General features: G+C 41.9%; 1 protein-coding gene and 1 long non-coding RNA gene across 7 annotated transcripts in view; one reads left to right on the forward strand and one right to left on the reverse strand.

Moving 5' to 3' along the window:
* Myo10A (unconventional myosin 10A) overlaps positions 1-14,872 on the forward strand; it is a 90,306-nt gene that overhangs the window by 52,672 nt on the left and 22,762 nt on the right. The window lies entirely within an intron of this gene.
* Positions 5,109-14,038, reverse strand: LOC143175280 (uncharacterized). Its single transcript, XR_013000059.1, has 3 exons — positions 13,877-14,038; positions 5,979-6,108; positions 5,109-5,124 (listed from the first exon to the last, which is right to left on the reverse strand). It is a non-coding gene; the product is annotated as an uncharacterized LOC143175280 (long non-coding RNA).

A 14,872-nucleotide genomic window follows, 5' to 3' on the forward strand; every position in this document is an offset into this window, starting at 1 on the left:
TTTTATTCATTCTCTGCCGAATAAAAAAATGTACGCCCTGCAATTATTCCAAATGAGACGATACCGTAATTATGTAATTTCGAATAAGGCATTTCAATTATCCTAATTTCCCTCGTTCAATGAAATTATTCAAATTCCCCCCATTAACGTTTCAATCTCTTGTCTCAATTATTCACCGGCCGTCATCAATTATACCTCGATTATCTCCCGAATTGCATTCATTTATTCCCTGATTTGTCAAACTATCTCCCAACGACTCGAACGATTTCCTTTTCAATTACTTTTCACCTACTTCCAGGCAGCCCGGTTATTTCAATTATTCCCATTAGCCGGCTCGAAATCCTGAAACCGTTACGCAAACGAAATAAAGATCCCGGGGAACGAGGTCTGCCAGAAACATCGATTCCGCTGGATATTCCTCCCTGGGATGGAGCAGCGCGCGCACGATTCCGGATACCGCGGCGCGATTTACGGCGCGATTCGCGCCGGTATAATATACCAGTCGCGTCTTCGCATTCCATTACGGGCGTAGACAAAGGAAAAAGGAATTCTCTCGGCGGGACACGGCGAAACGTCGATTCGTTACGTCGCGTCCTCCCGCGTTTCCTTCTTTTCGCGTCGCGATAAGTGGACGCCGTTTGTAAACACTCGGCGCGCAGGTGCGCCGGCCGCGAGGAAAACTTGGATCTCGCCGCGCGCAGGTTTCTCCTCGGCGGAGAAAAAATTCATCTGTCGCACCGCGCCGGCATAATTACGGGACGAGGAAAGGCGCGATCGAACCGGTCGCGGCCGCGTCTGATCGCGGAGGAAGAAAGTCTTGCCTGTTTTGCTTAACAGTCGAACGGGGAGCCGCGAGCGCGTCGTTGCGCTGTCGCTCGATCATTTCGTAACTTCGAATTGTTCGTTGCTTAAGACCCTAAGCGTACTCAGAGGCTAATGTGTGTTTTATTGCTCTCTGATTGCGCATTTCGATGCGGCAGCGGATGACTTCGCGGAGATTTAGTTTCTTTTCACCGATGGAATTTTCTCTGTGTTGTGTATGTTAAATTGCCTTTAGCTTTTTGCCGTATTTGTTCATGTAGCTGTATATTATATTCTTATAGTATACGTAATCGAATGTATGATATTTGATATAGAATTTATTTACTATAGACTAAAATGGCTATTCTTTATTCAAGGATTGACAATACCAAGGTATATCTGCATTCAGGAGATTCAAGATCTTCAATTGTGTAGCTTCCGTGTAAACATTCCTCTACATCTTGAATATGTTACTAGATAACGATCTGCGAATACTTAATCATAGATATATACACCGAATAACGGACACGGTCCCGCTAATGAGTTCCCCGTATTCACGAAGTCAAAATGATGTCCGGGAGCCAACATCCTTTCATCCAGACAATGAGAGTCGAGTCATTCTTCAAGATTTACAGTAAACTCGAATATTCCCGAATCCTAGTATTTCCCAAAACGATATTTTCCTCCGCAATTATCCGAAATGAAATAATATCTTTAAAATAACAATATTTCAGTCATCAGCCTACCAATTAATCTTAAGTGTATTTAGATAAATGAACAAAGAAAGACTCAATCGAACAACACGATGTAACACGAATGAAGAGTCAACGGAGATTAACACTAGGTTTACGGGCATTTATTGTACACTTCATTCTATTATTCCTAAAAGAATTGATGCTCGTTTATTTAAATTGTGGAAACTGGAGATTTGATAGGAGGCAATTGGGGTACATGTCAGTGTGATCGCATCAATCAAAATCGGCGTAAACATTTACAAAATAATATTTCTAAAATCCAATATGCGTCAATTTGACGCGTTCCGTAAACCTAGTGTTAACAAAGAAACTTTAGAAGAGAACTGTTCACGAACGAACGCCACGCGAAACACCGATTTCACCTTTCCTCCGCGACTATCCGAAACGAAATATCTTTGAAATAACAATATTTCAGTCATCAGCCTACCAATTAATCTCAAGTGTATTCAGATAAACGAATAAAGAGAGACTCAATCGAACAATACGATGGAACACGAGTCAGCGAAGATTAACAAAGAAACGTTAGAAGATGTCCACGAACGAACGCCACGCGAAACACCGATTTCCGTTTCGAATTTTTCCTGCGGGGCACTTTTGCGGATCGGATGCACATGGTTGCATGCGACGCAGGCTTCTCGGGTATTCCCGTGCGAAGGAGAAGGAGCGGAGGAGCCGAAGCCACGTAGTAACGTTGAAGCGCGCGGCTACTTAGGCTTCTTCCGAGCGATTCCAGGGTTCAAGCAACTCGTGTTTACCGGAGGCAACACCTTCTTTCTCTCGTACGCGATGCCAGCATGGAGGCCGGAAGCCGTTTGAATTGCTAATAGCACTGGCAACGATCGTTATCTCCTTCTGACACTGGACAGTCTGGCCTAAATTCTCTGCCCGGTGTCCTTCCCGGCCTGGAACCTGTCCCGATGACTCAGAGTCATCCTTCCGCGTTCGAATTTTGGGGGTTGCACCGTTTTACGCCAACCATTTGATCCTGACCGTTTCTATTTGTTAATATTCATCGGACTAATGAATCTTTTAGCTGCTGCGGGAATAATAAATTTATTAAAATGATAAAATTAATGGTCATGAACTGTTTGTTATATGAAATGGATGATTTTTTGAATTTTTAATATTATAAATTTTCATAATTTAATTCGTTTTGTTAAAATTCATTGGACTAATTAATCCTTTAGCTACTGGACTAGTCGCGAAGCTATATCTCTGTATGGCAAAGTTCGACAAGATTTTTGTATCACGAATGTAATTTCACTATGATTTGACAGAATTATCCTCTGAGCAATTAAGTTTGAGTAAATTATGTACACAACTATCGAGGAGAGAGATATAATTGTGCATAGTACCGTTCGAAAGGATGATACACATGAAAGTTACTGTACGTACAGTAAGTAAAAGGTTAATTAGCTCTTGTATTCATAGTAGAGCAGTGTATATACGATTCCCAATAATTTTCGCAGTATGTAAGAATACAATAAACATCTGGAATTCACGTTCATGTAATTTCAAAGAAAACCGACCGCCTCGAAGGTGTTAAATGAGCCGTTAATCGCAAGAACTGAGTACAGGTTTTTGCAGTGTTCAATTAATTTCGTTGCATCAGATGTTACTGGCCGAGGGGAGTTTTGCGCAATACAGGAAGCGCAAATTTTCAACGCGAAACGCTCTTATTAGAGAATGGAACGCTCTATATGGTGTTAAATGAACCATCGAACACACTGGCGACTATACGGTTTAACTACCAATACTCTATAAACTGCAATTAACTTTTTCCCGTGCAAAACGCGGCGCTCCTGAATTATTCAGGATTCATTACCCAAAAACCTAACGTAAATTAGAAACCGTGAAAACGAAATGGTTACTTACCCGCTGTTCTAACGTCGCAACGAATATCGTGAAGTTACTGGAAAATTGACAGTTCCGCGGGAACGTTAAAAATATATCAAACAAGTTGTACGAATTCAGAGACTCGTGGAATGTGGAACGCTTTGAATGTCGATTTACAAATGCGAGAGAACAGAGTGTTTCGGATACACGGGTTAAAGAGAACATTAGAACCCCCATAAATCAAAACGCGAGGAATGCGCGAGGATGAAAATCGGTTGGCTCGAGAATCCCGGGAATCGGGAAGCCAGGAATGCGGTAATTTAAAAGTACAGAAAATCTATTAGAACGTCCATCTCGTAACGCACAAAGGAATCTTCGGAGATTCGAGAGAATCGCTCGAACCCTTTACAGAGGCGGCTATCGGTGGCCATTCGATTAATCGCAGTAAACTCATGAAATTCTATAATCAATTTAAAATTTTGTAGGATGTATCGACGCATGAAATATTGGAATAAAATATTTTCGTTTCCTGATCGATGCAAGATCATTCTTTATATTAGTCGCGAAGGGTTACCATCGAAGATTGGCACATTGTCGGGCACTGTCATGTATTTTTCAAACGACTCGTCGTCCGGGGAACGCGAGTATTCGGCGTCCGCGTTTCATGTTCATGGAACATGGACGCGTAACGTCGTGGAAAAGGCGGTTGCGAAAGAGAGAACGTCAGAAATGGAAAATGTGGCTCCCGATCGCGAAACAGGGGAGAGTTTTCTGAGAGCCGACTGGTATTTCTGGTCACGACACGCGCCTTTTACAGCGTACAATCATGCTGCTGGAAAAGATTTCGCCTGGATCACGTTGTTTTCGCCGTGTTAGCGTCTAACCTGCGTGAAAAAAAAAGGATCAGAGACAAACGGAACTGGTTAAGGAAATTTCTGCGGGAAAAATCGCCGACGAGAAAGTGTTGAAATTGTTTCGCCATAAACGGGAAAACAATCGAACCTGGTTTGTCTGTCGAATATTGTCGCACCGGATCGTTCAGCTACTCCTTGTTACCTAACCTCTGATATCGATCGTTCGAAGAACTCAGAAAATTTCCATTGATCCCTCGCATTATACAATAAAAATTCAATTCATCGTATCAAAAATTATTTCTACGATGTCTTGATTGCACAGTCGGTTCTCTAGAAATAAAACAGATAAAAAATTCGTTTGACTCATGAGATGTTTCGTCAAAAATTAAATAATTCAGAAATTGTATTAGTTAGACGTACAATATATGAGAATATTGATGAAATAATATTCTAAATGTGTATTAATATTTTTTTGAGAGCACAGCTTTTAAGATGTGAAAAGTTCCAAAGTACCTTGATTGCAGCCTCGCGTAGCAGGCATTGATTAAGCGAGCATTTAATTACACCTTTGTTAAAGCGTCGAAACGGAGCCTGAATAGGAAGCTTGAGAGATCGATGCATCGCCGATCGAAGCTTCGATCGCGTTCGTTCCGCGCACGGATTCGCTATATATTATCCGGGAGACGGCGTAATGGTCGCAGGGCTCTCTGTCTCGTCGCGATTGCTAAATCATCAATGATTTCATCGGGCAGAAGCGTAGAAAGATGGAGGTCGTAGGGTCGGCCACGTAAGTTGGAACGTGGGAACACGTTCGCTGGAAGTTTCGTGTGTGACGTTCGTTACTTCCGGCGGAAAAGGACGACAACGGTTTCGCGTTCCTGTAAAAATTTTGGTTCTTGTTAGACGCTGATAATATCTTCGGCCTTCCATTAACAATCAGGCCTCTTCCATTCTTAATTGCACGGCCATTACGATTACGAGGAAAAATTGGGCAATCAAAAATACCATATAATGCAATAATTGCTGTGAAATTACGAAACGAAACTTCAACTCTCTGGGATCATGTGTTTCACATCCCTTTCTTGTATTTAATACAATTTATTATGTTTCTTGTATAATTGTTTCCTTATTATCCTTCATATACAGATCGCACGATGAAAAGATCAATACAATTTCACCAGGTCCCTATACTCATATGAATACTGAACAAAATAAGTCTATTAATGATTCAAATGATTTACCAAACTTCAGTTAACACTAGATTTACCGAAACCGTCAACTTGACGGCAACTGAGTTTTTTTAAATATTATCTAGCAGCAGTTTAAGTCAGTTAAATTTAAAATAAAATAAGTAATAATATATTATTCACAATAATTTTCACGATCCACGAAAACGAACAGTTTTCTAGAAGCAATAGACAAAGTGTAGAATAAACGTCGGTAAATCTAGCGTTAATAATAGCATGCCCGTTCCGACGAGAAATTTCGTTAACGAAAGGCACGAAACAACACTTCAGGCTCGAATGCACCAGCAGCCCACCGTAGGGCCCCAAAAAAGGGCTGAAAGTGTAATCGTTCGTTTCCGTTAACGACAGGTGCGGCCGTTGTAACACGTACACGCATGAATCACGCGTCCTTTGTGCAGCTTCCTTTTTCCCCGTGGCGCTGGCCGTGTAACGCTGAATTAAGGCCCGGTCCCGACGAATTCGCGCGATTGAAAGGAAAGCATCACCTCCGACGAAATTCCGTCTCCTTCGGTCTTCAGAGTCACTGCTCTAATTGGGCCTTTAGAAAGTCCCGATCCCTCGCTCGCGTGTCAAACGCGCGCGCGCGCGATTACTCCTCAGGACTTTATTCAACGGCTGGCCAGTTTGAAAAAGGAAGGAAAAAAATGATTGGAGGGAAGCGGAGAGGTAAAAGTTGCCGGAGAAACGTCGAACGCGTTGATCGCGCGAGTGTGTGCTACGACGGCGGCGGCGGCGGCAGCGGCGGCGATTCAACGCGTGCGCGCGGTTTTTGCGGGCGAATCGCGGCTATGAAATGTTCCTCGCGTGTCCCGCGAAGCGAATTTGCTTTCACGAATAGAAATTTTTGTTTCTGTAGACCGGTGCGCCGATCGATGCGCAAAGAAATTGCGATGTTTCGCGACGGACTACTATCACTTCCGACTTTTTCCTGCCCCTATCCGGCTCTGATTTCTATTTCGCCGAGCGCACCCCGGTCTACTTGGAAACGTTCTCTCGTCGTATTCATCACTGTTTAAGGAAACGGCACGATGCACTTGAAAGTGAGCGACTTTTTCGAGTGGAATCATTAATCTGCCAGCATGGATATCTCGCGGGGAACGTTGCGATCTTCATTCGTTCGGAATATACATTAACTCGGAAGAATAACACCGCGAAGTTGTAATTAAAATCTGTGTCTCTTGCGAAAGATTCAAGTGATACTTCAATATTGAAGTAAATTAATGAAGATTCTTCAAGAGACATGTTAGGATTTGCTCATGTTAAATGTAAATTAATACAAACATCCGGTGATCAGATTAGATTAATATTTTCGAACGGTTTCAACGGAGATGAAAAAAGTTGGCTCCCTTATCGGTGTAATTAATTCAGTTCCAATTAGATTAATTCGCTTCCTGCGCCACTACCCGGTTCCTCTTTCTCTTAATAACATTCGTTGGGTGCCCGTGAGCGCAGCCATTAGCCAGCTGTCGCCAACGAGAACTTATGGCAACCCTACGCCGCGATTTCTACGTCTCCGACTTTATCGTCTTCAATTTCATCGTACACGCGCGAGTAATCGTGTTCCGAACGCTGAAGGTATTGAAAACGATTATTCATGATAATTGAATTAGCGAGCGGTTGATTAATCGACTGTAATAAGGCAACATTGTAGCAGCGAAGCGGGTAGAATTTAAATAGTGGGCTCTCAAAATTGCAATTAACTTCGTGCCGTGTTTATTACATTTTCTATCGTTCGAAAGTAATTGGGATCGTAAGTAATCGCATGTCGTACCTCGTGGAATAAAATTTCGTTTAATACGAAATTCAGCGAACACAATTGTCCGACGAATTTTGTGATCCAATGGTTTCCTCTGTATTTGAAAAGTAATCTAATTTCGTATGTTAACGAGTAAGTCAATTCGTATTTCGTTGAAAGCGCTAATTTCCAATGTTCCGCTGGAAAAGGAACACGTTCGTCGTCCATAATGATCCCTCGTGTTCGATGGATCGGCATCATTTTTATTACAGGCATTCTGTTTGCTCGATCGAATACCTGTACTGATTAGCGCGAATAAATACCTCGCAAACTCTATAAATACCACCGGAGGCACGTGCAGGTGATTTTCCGCGCTGAATCGAACAGAATCGAGGATGTTTAATAAAACAGGACGACCAGGAAATTTTCGCTTGCCTATTACGAAATGAATGAGCGCGCTGCCGCCGGCAACTGGCTGGAACTTTTCTATTCCACATTCCTTGTTTTATAATGCGCATACCAGCACGGGGGGATTTCTCATTGGCGCTCGATGAGAACGCGCCTCGATGGTCAACGAACGATTAACTCTTGCGGGCTCATTGTGCGCGCGGAATAGTAAGATGCTGGCTAGCTTGGAAAACGTCTATTGTCCGCGAGCTCGGTATCAGAGCGCATCCGAGGTCTCGCTGCTTCGTGACATTCGAGTATCGCGATCCTTTTGCAACTGATCGCAGAAACAAATGGATACATTGAAATCTTCAAATTTGAATATTCTGCGAACGAACGTCGACATTCCACGCAGATGAAATTATATTTGAAATACTGAGAAACGAATGACTTAGTTGCTGAAACAGCAAGAGATCGGTACGTAGCTTCTACTATCATTTAAGCGATCGAGATATAATTTATCACCTGCTGAAGGTTTTGTATATTTCAAAGGATCTTCGTCTCCAAAAAATTATTGTTTAATATCTAGGATATTAATATAAGGATGTTTAATATAAGGATATTGTTTAATATCAAATGTAAATACTGCAGAAACATAAGAAAACGTGATGAACAGATTTCATGTGATTAATATTGAAAAATACAAGAGCTACCGACTAATCCCACTAAATTGAAAAAGTATATTTTCAACAGTAAAGAGCATTAACACTAGAACTACCAAGCATTTAATACGATTAATATGTAATTCCCATAAAAATTGTAACAATAGATTATTTTCAGTTTCTTCAGACATTCATTATAGTACTGAAATGAAGCTGTTTATTTTCAAAATCATTTCGAATATTCAATGCTTCGAAGATATCAATAATTGCTAAACAAAAGAATCGAAACCAGTCATTTTGACTGGTACGGTAGTTCTATTATTAAAAACCATATATTACTCAGATTACTTAATGTTCCTATTGAAATTCCTTAGAAGAAAATTCGAAATAACGGAGGCACTCGAAGATTGCGCCGCGATAGGCTCTCGGTCGCGTGTTTTCATTAAACCGAGCGCAATCAAGATAGCAGCTAAGACTTTGTTGCACGCCATTGTATGCAACAGTAACTGTATTCAAACGATTCGAGGAACGCTCGCGGTGCAGAGACGCGACAATGCGTTGTACGCAAAATGCGTGGCCGGCCGACAGGCGAGGCGAGGAACATTCTTGCAGAGGTCTAACGTAATTAAGACACCTGAAGGCTCGTTGTTATGTCATAAGCTTCACTGACCTATGTTAATTGGCCTTTAAGCCGGCTCCTTCCGCCGACTGTTAAACACTCGACTAGTCCGCGCGAACGCGGCTCGCATTCGAAATCGAGGAACTGTACACCGAGCGTCGCGCTGTCATACCGATCGAGGAAATTAAATGCTAAACGATGCAACGGCTAGCGCGAGCGCGGCTTCACTCGTAAACGAGCAATTTATTTTAATTACAGTATCCGACACTGGAACGGTCGTAATAGCCGCGGACGTTAATTGTTTATTAACGTGCACGGTGCGCGTCCCGTGTGTTCGATTCGGCGCGTCGGCGGGTAGAAGTAACACGCAGGCTCGATAATCGCGGATGTATATATATACATGTGTACGACGAATTTGATTGTAGTGAAAGTTGCGATATTAGGTGGACAATTTTTCCCTTGCGTGACGGATTCAGTTTCCTTCTATTCGAGCCTCTTATTATGTAAAAAGTATTAGCTTTCTCGCAACTGAACTGGATCCTTGTGAAAATTCTCATTTTTGTTGGACGCCTCGCGAACGAATCGAACGTATGGTTTGCATTGAGGATGTTCGTTTGAATGAAGATTAATCTAGAGAATCTACATAATATCTTGCGTAATACGAGTATAATTTAATCTCGTATTTTTTCATTCACACGTTCAGTTAACCCTTGGCACTCCAAAGGTGCCTCTCAGTCACCACTCGATTGGTGTATCAAAACTGTAAAATTTCGTATTTAACATTAAGTCTCGAGTAATCTGTCGATACGTGAGATGTTGAAATAAAATACCATTGTTCCCCTTATTTTGTGAATAGATTCCTTGTTAAGTTAGTTTAAAAATGTCATCTGTATCTCATAAAAATAAATTGAACATTTCTAGTGACAAATTATTGGAGTGCAAGGGGTTAATAATCTTTTACTGATAACCTACATTATCACTCTTATTAAACTTCTGTTATTCTTTTCAACTACTATCATCTTCAAGTAAAATTTCCCTTGGAAATTACGGGACTGCACAATCAATCGATGAATATATTTACGCGTCTTGCACAAGTCACATAATTTCTCTATCAATCCGAGAAGCGTTACAAAACACGTAACAAACCGTGTAACAACTGAAATGTCAATTGCGAAATTGCCGGCCGTCGCCGGCCGTTGCCGCCGGTAATGTTCCCAATCTAAATACTCGGACGTCCCTATTTATTAAGGCCGCGCATCTCGAAAGTTTCGCTCGGAGAGGCTAGCCCGGGCCCGGAGAGAAGCGTTTTTACTCTACATTCCTCGTTTCATTACACGCATTCCGTACGGCCGCGTAACGAAAAATGGAAGAGGCGAGCACCCGCGGAGGAATGAGAAAAGAGAATGAAAGAGGCTGGCGAGGAGTCATTGGCACCGTGACGGTTCCGATGTGTGGAATCGCGGCCTGGGAATGGGATACTCCGAGGTTGCGAAGATCGATCGGACCATATTTTAATAAATTTTATTCCCGCCGACTACCGTAGAAATTTCTACTTAATGCTGGCTACTGTTCGCAGCCGGCGAAAAGCATGAAGTTAAAGTGACTGGAAAATAACTGAACTTTTTCGTAATGGACTCGCGAGGCCTCGATTCTTTCGAGCATGCCCGTGCAGTGATATCGAAATTTCAAACAGTTTCGTACGATTTGGTTGCTTTTTTTCAATAATCTCTATGATACAGCTGTAGAAATTGGCTAGTTTTCACTTGGAAACTTCATGAAATTATTGCACTCTCGTATGTTTTATTAATAGAGATTCGTTATAGCTATAAGAAAAGATTTTAGTATGTATCGCTGCTACATCGGACACCTTGTATATTCTAAATGTTCCAATATCAGATTGAACATTAGTAATTAGAAGCAATTTCTACGCTTTCATGTATCAGAGCAGTATACGCTTTAAATGTTATCGATGTTCTTTTAAATGCTTTCCCATAATTTTCTTGATTTTTAAGAAAATTTAGATATACATGATCCGCGTAAAATATAATTAACGGAAATAATCTCTAGGAAATATTTATATTTATCAAACTTTCTTCGAAATCAGTGTACATCATCTCTATATGTTTCTTTAAGCGTTCTAATAAATGGAACGACTTTCATCGGTCGGTCTCGAAATAATTATTTCATTGTGACGATCATAGGCGAACAGACGTGCGAAATAATTCGACCGACGCGAAATGACGCAGTTCGCTCCGTTTGCTCACGAAAACCGCAATTTTTGCATCCTGGAAACATGTCCGCCGATCAGACTCTGCCTCCCCTCTCCGGCGTTCTTCTCGAGCGGACCGATTCACTTGGAAACCCAAACGAAACCGTACGTCGGGATGCCCATCGGTCGTGTATACAGGGTGTAACGAAACACGTGGTGTAATAGAAAAAAAAACGAAAAGGTTCATATGAACATATGTCCTTCTCAATCATGCTCCAAAACTACAGGCATATTCGTGTTTCAATAATTTCATATACAGCTGGAACTCGAAAACTTTCAGAATTTACAAGGATAATTATTACAGATTATTTTAAGCGTGCAATCAAAACGTGATCTCACTGTCTATAATTTCCCAGTTGAAATGAAAGGTGACGTACGTCGAATTTTAATAAAAATGGCAATGATTTTCAAACAAGATCGAATAAGACTAATCCTACAGCACTCCTCATTATTCAACTCAATTTTTATCTAACATTCCATACCACATTATTAACACTACGACCATCGAGCAATAAGACCGAGCTATCCATAATTCATTACAAAAAATAAAAAAGCAGATTTCCTGCGATCTAAGACCGTCCAACCGCTGTTGCACAAATGCAGAAATTTCTTTCGAAATCGTTCATTTCCTCCCGTCTATTTCCACTGTCGAATAAGCTTCCAACAACCTGGACTATTCACACATTCCTCCTTCGCTAAATCATGCACAATAATTAGTAAACACTCGTACAACTATTAACCCTTAGCACTCCAGGTTGTTTTGTAATCTATCAGCAACTGTAACTAATTTTTATAATATTCCTAGCGAAAATTAGAAATTTAGCACAAAATTTGAATGTGCGGAAAATCGAATAATTTTAGGGTAGTTTCTTTAAGATTCATGAAAATATTTAATATTATAACTGCAATATTGGAGCCTACAGAGTTCAAAGGGTTAACCCTTTGCGGACGAATGTCGACACTGTCAAAATCTAGCGTTCATATTTGTAACATTAAGTAGCAAACAAATGATTCAATTACTCAAACAGTAAGAAACCAGTACACAATTTCCATATTCTATATTATTTATTTGATGTGTGATTGGACGGAATCTTCAAAAGGTTTCATATACTTTAGAGAATCTTCCTCCGCAAAGGGTTAACTACAAGTAAAAGCAAACGTTACGTGTCATACCGACGATCTTCTCCCAGCACTCCGCGGTAAATGCAAAATCCGAAGCGAATACTCGCGAAAAACGATCTGTCTCGCGTGCACACACCTGAAGCGGGTCCCACATGTTCTGTTACACCCTGTATACGCACAGGTATAACACGCACACCGGTGGAAAGGCCTCCTCGACCCAGATATCGGTGTTTCGATGGGCACCGGGCGGCAGAGCGCAGCCGGGCGGGGAAACAGCGCTGTCTATCGGAAGCCGCGCGGCTCTTCAGTTCATCGACTGTCGTCGCGCGGTGCAGCAACGCGCAAACCGTGCTCCCTAACGCATATGCACACACCGCCGCGCTGCGCTCGACCCTCCTGCGCCGAGAAACTTCGCGGACGCGTGTTCACGGTTCCGTCGTGGTTGATCTGCGTGGCCAAGTGAGTGACAGTGAGCCGGCAACCCCTAGAACAGTGAGCCCCGAAGATTCTGGTACACTTTACGATGACGTTCTAACACTCGCCTCGAATGTACCGAGCGGTTTTCAGGATTTCGGTGATAAGGATCGATGGAGTATGGAGGACGTCTCCGACAGATCGCGGATTCTCCGCGTTCAAGGGGATACTCGATACTCTTGACACTCGAGTTTCTGTCATTTGCAATTCGCGAGCTTTTCAACCCTCGAGCAATCGAGGATTTTCGTAGCTTTCTGAAGTTCCTTGTGTTTATGGGAATATCGCAAATGGGTTTATTTCTTGGATACTTCTACGTTGATTTACGTTTGCGGAATGACAATTTGAGTAGAGGTTTTTTTTGGACAGTGAGACTTTGAACATCGTGAACAAGTTTCTCTTGCGAGCGTTGAATGATTTTAGCGAGGATTTTGCGTTTGTTGAAATATTCAGTGATTTATAGGGGAAGTTATTTTATGGCAGTTTTTGTAAATGTTCAGATCTGCATAAAAATCCGCTGTCTACTGATGAATTATGGAGAGGTTTTTTTGATGAGTAACAAGTGATCCTCCATTTCGTGTAGAAGATTCGGAGAATGATAAAAGTGATTGTAACGCAAGCAGGAAGTTCATAGAATTGTCCAAAAGTGAATCTATTGGTCTCTGAGATTTGACTCGATTTTCATTGATACAGTTAATGCGCTAATAAAATGACAACGAAAATGCAACACTTGAAGTTCCTTTGATAACTGATTAAAATCGAAAAGAATGGAAATTACAACGATAGCTAACAACGAATGTTTCCAGGTTTGAAGTTCGTTACTCAATCCGTGTTTAAATGAACGTGATTGCACGGGGCTGCAATAAATAATTGTCGGTTTCGATTGCCCATTCCGGACGAAAGAAACGCACATTGACTAATTACGAGGCCGGGGTAGAGTAACAGTATCCCTGAAACGTGAACACAGCGATTGTGGTTGCCAGACGTCGTTCATTAAGCACACCGACACCCGAAGACAGTAATTTACCCTTAGAAAATTCTGTTCGATTGCAAAATGCTGATTAAGCATGGAGAAATGGTCTGAACGTGGATCGTTCCGTGTTTAGCTCCGTTTTTACCTGTTCGACGGAATAACAGAGTGGAAAACGTATCGTAGAACCCGGTTGCGTAACTACTTAACAAGAGAACTCTGCATGTTTGCTTTCCTGGCAGTGACGAGCAAAACGAAGCAACGACACACCGACGTTGACCCGTCAAATCGCGTCGAGCTTCTCGCAAGTCGTCACTTTTTATCCCGACTGTGTCTTTTCCTTCGCATCTCGTAAAAAGATTTACGTCAATCATTTGAATATTTCCCTGTCGCTCGAAACGATCCAGGAATGTTCATGAATTTCAATGGTTGTTTAAATATCAGCGACCTTTGCTCTCCTCATTGGAAAACCTGACGCCGAAGCGAATAACGTCCAAAGTTCATATTATTCGTCGCGAGGATTCATTAGAAACTTTACGATTCTATTTCCAGATGAAGAAGCTTTACGAAATTCACTCGTACGGAGAGAAACTTGCCTCGAAAGTCGTTTGAAAGATCCGTAGAGAACACCTCGTCGAACTCGGCGCACTTGTTTTTCATCGTTTGAATATAATGACTCGAATGAACGTCAGGAACGATGAAGTTAATGAAGTCGGCTTAATTAAAGGAGCAACGCTGGCCACGCGATCTTATATTAGTTGTAATACAGTGATAGAATTATTAATTAACGCGGCGAATGAAAATTTCATGAAGTATTATTTTTTCTTCTTTGCGCGATCGTCTTAATTAAAGAACGCTCGCGGCGATTTCGATGGAACTTTCTTCATTAGTCGGACGGACGGGCTTTCCGAATTCGTCGGATTCCCACGCTGACGGGAGAATGACAGTCCCACCGTTTCTAACGATCATTTTCCGTCCTTAAGCAGGCGAGCTCGTTAGAAAGGTTACCGGAGCTTCTTGGTCCTTCGTCTCGATTATGGGCAATTGTTACGGACAGGCGCGTATCGTCTTCGAAAGCAAGCGCCGCGCGCACGCGGTCGCATAACAGTATCGTACACGGCAGCGTGAAATCGGCAAACGGTCT

This window comes from Nomia melanderi, chromosome 14 (genome assembly GCF_051020985.1).
Source record: "Nomia melanderi isolate GNS246 chromosome 14, iyNomMela1, whole genome shotgun sequence".
NCBI lineage: Eukaryota > Metazoa > Arthropoda > Insecta > Hymenoptera > Halictidae > Nomia > Nomia melanderi.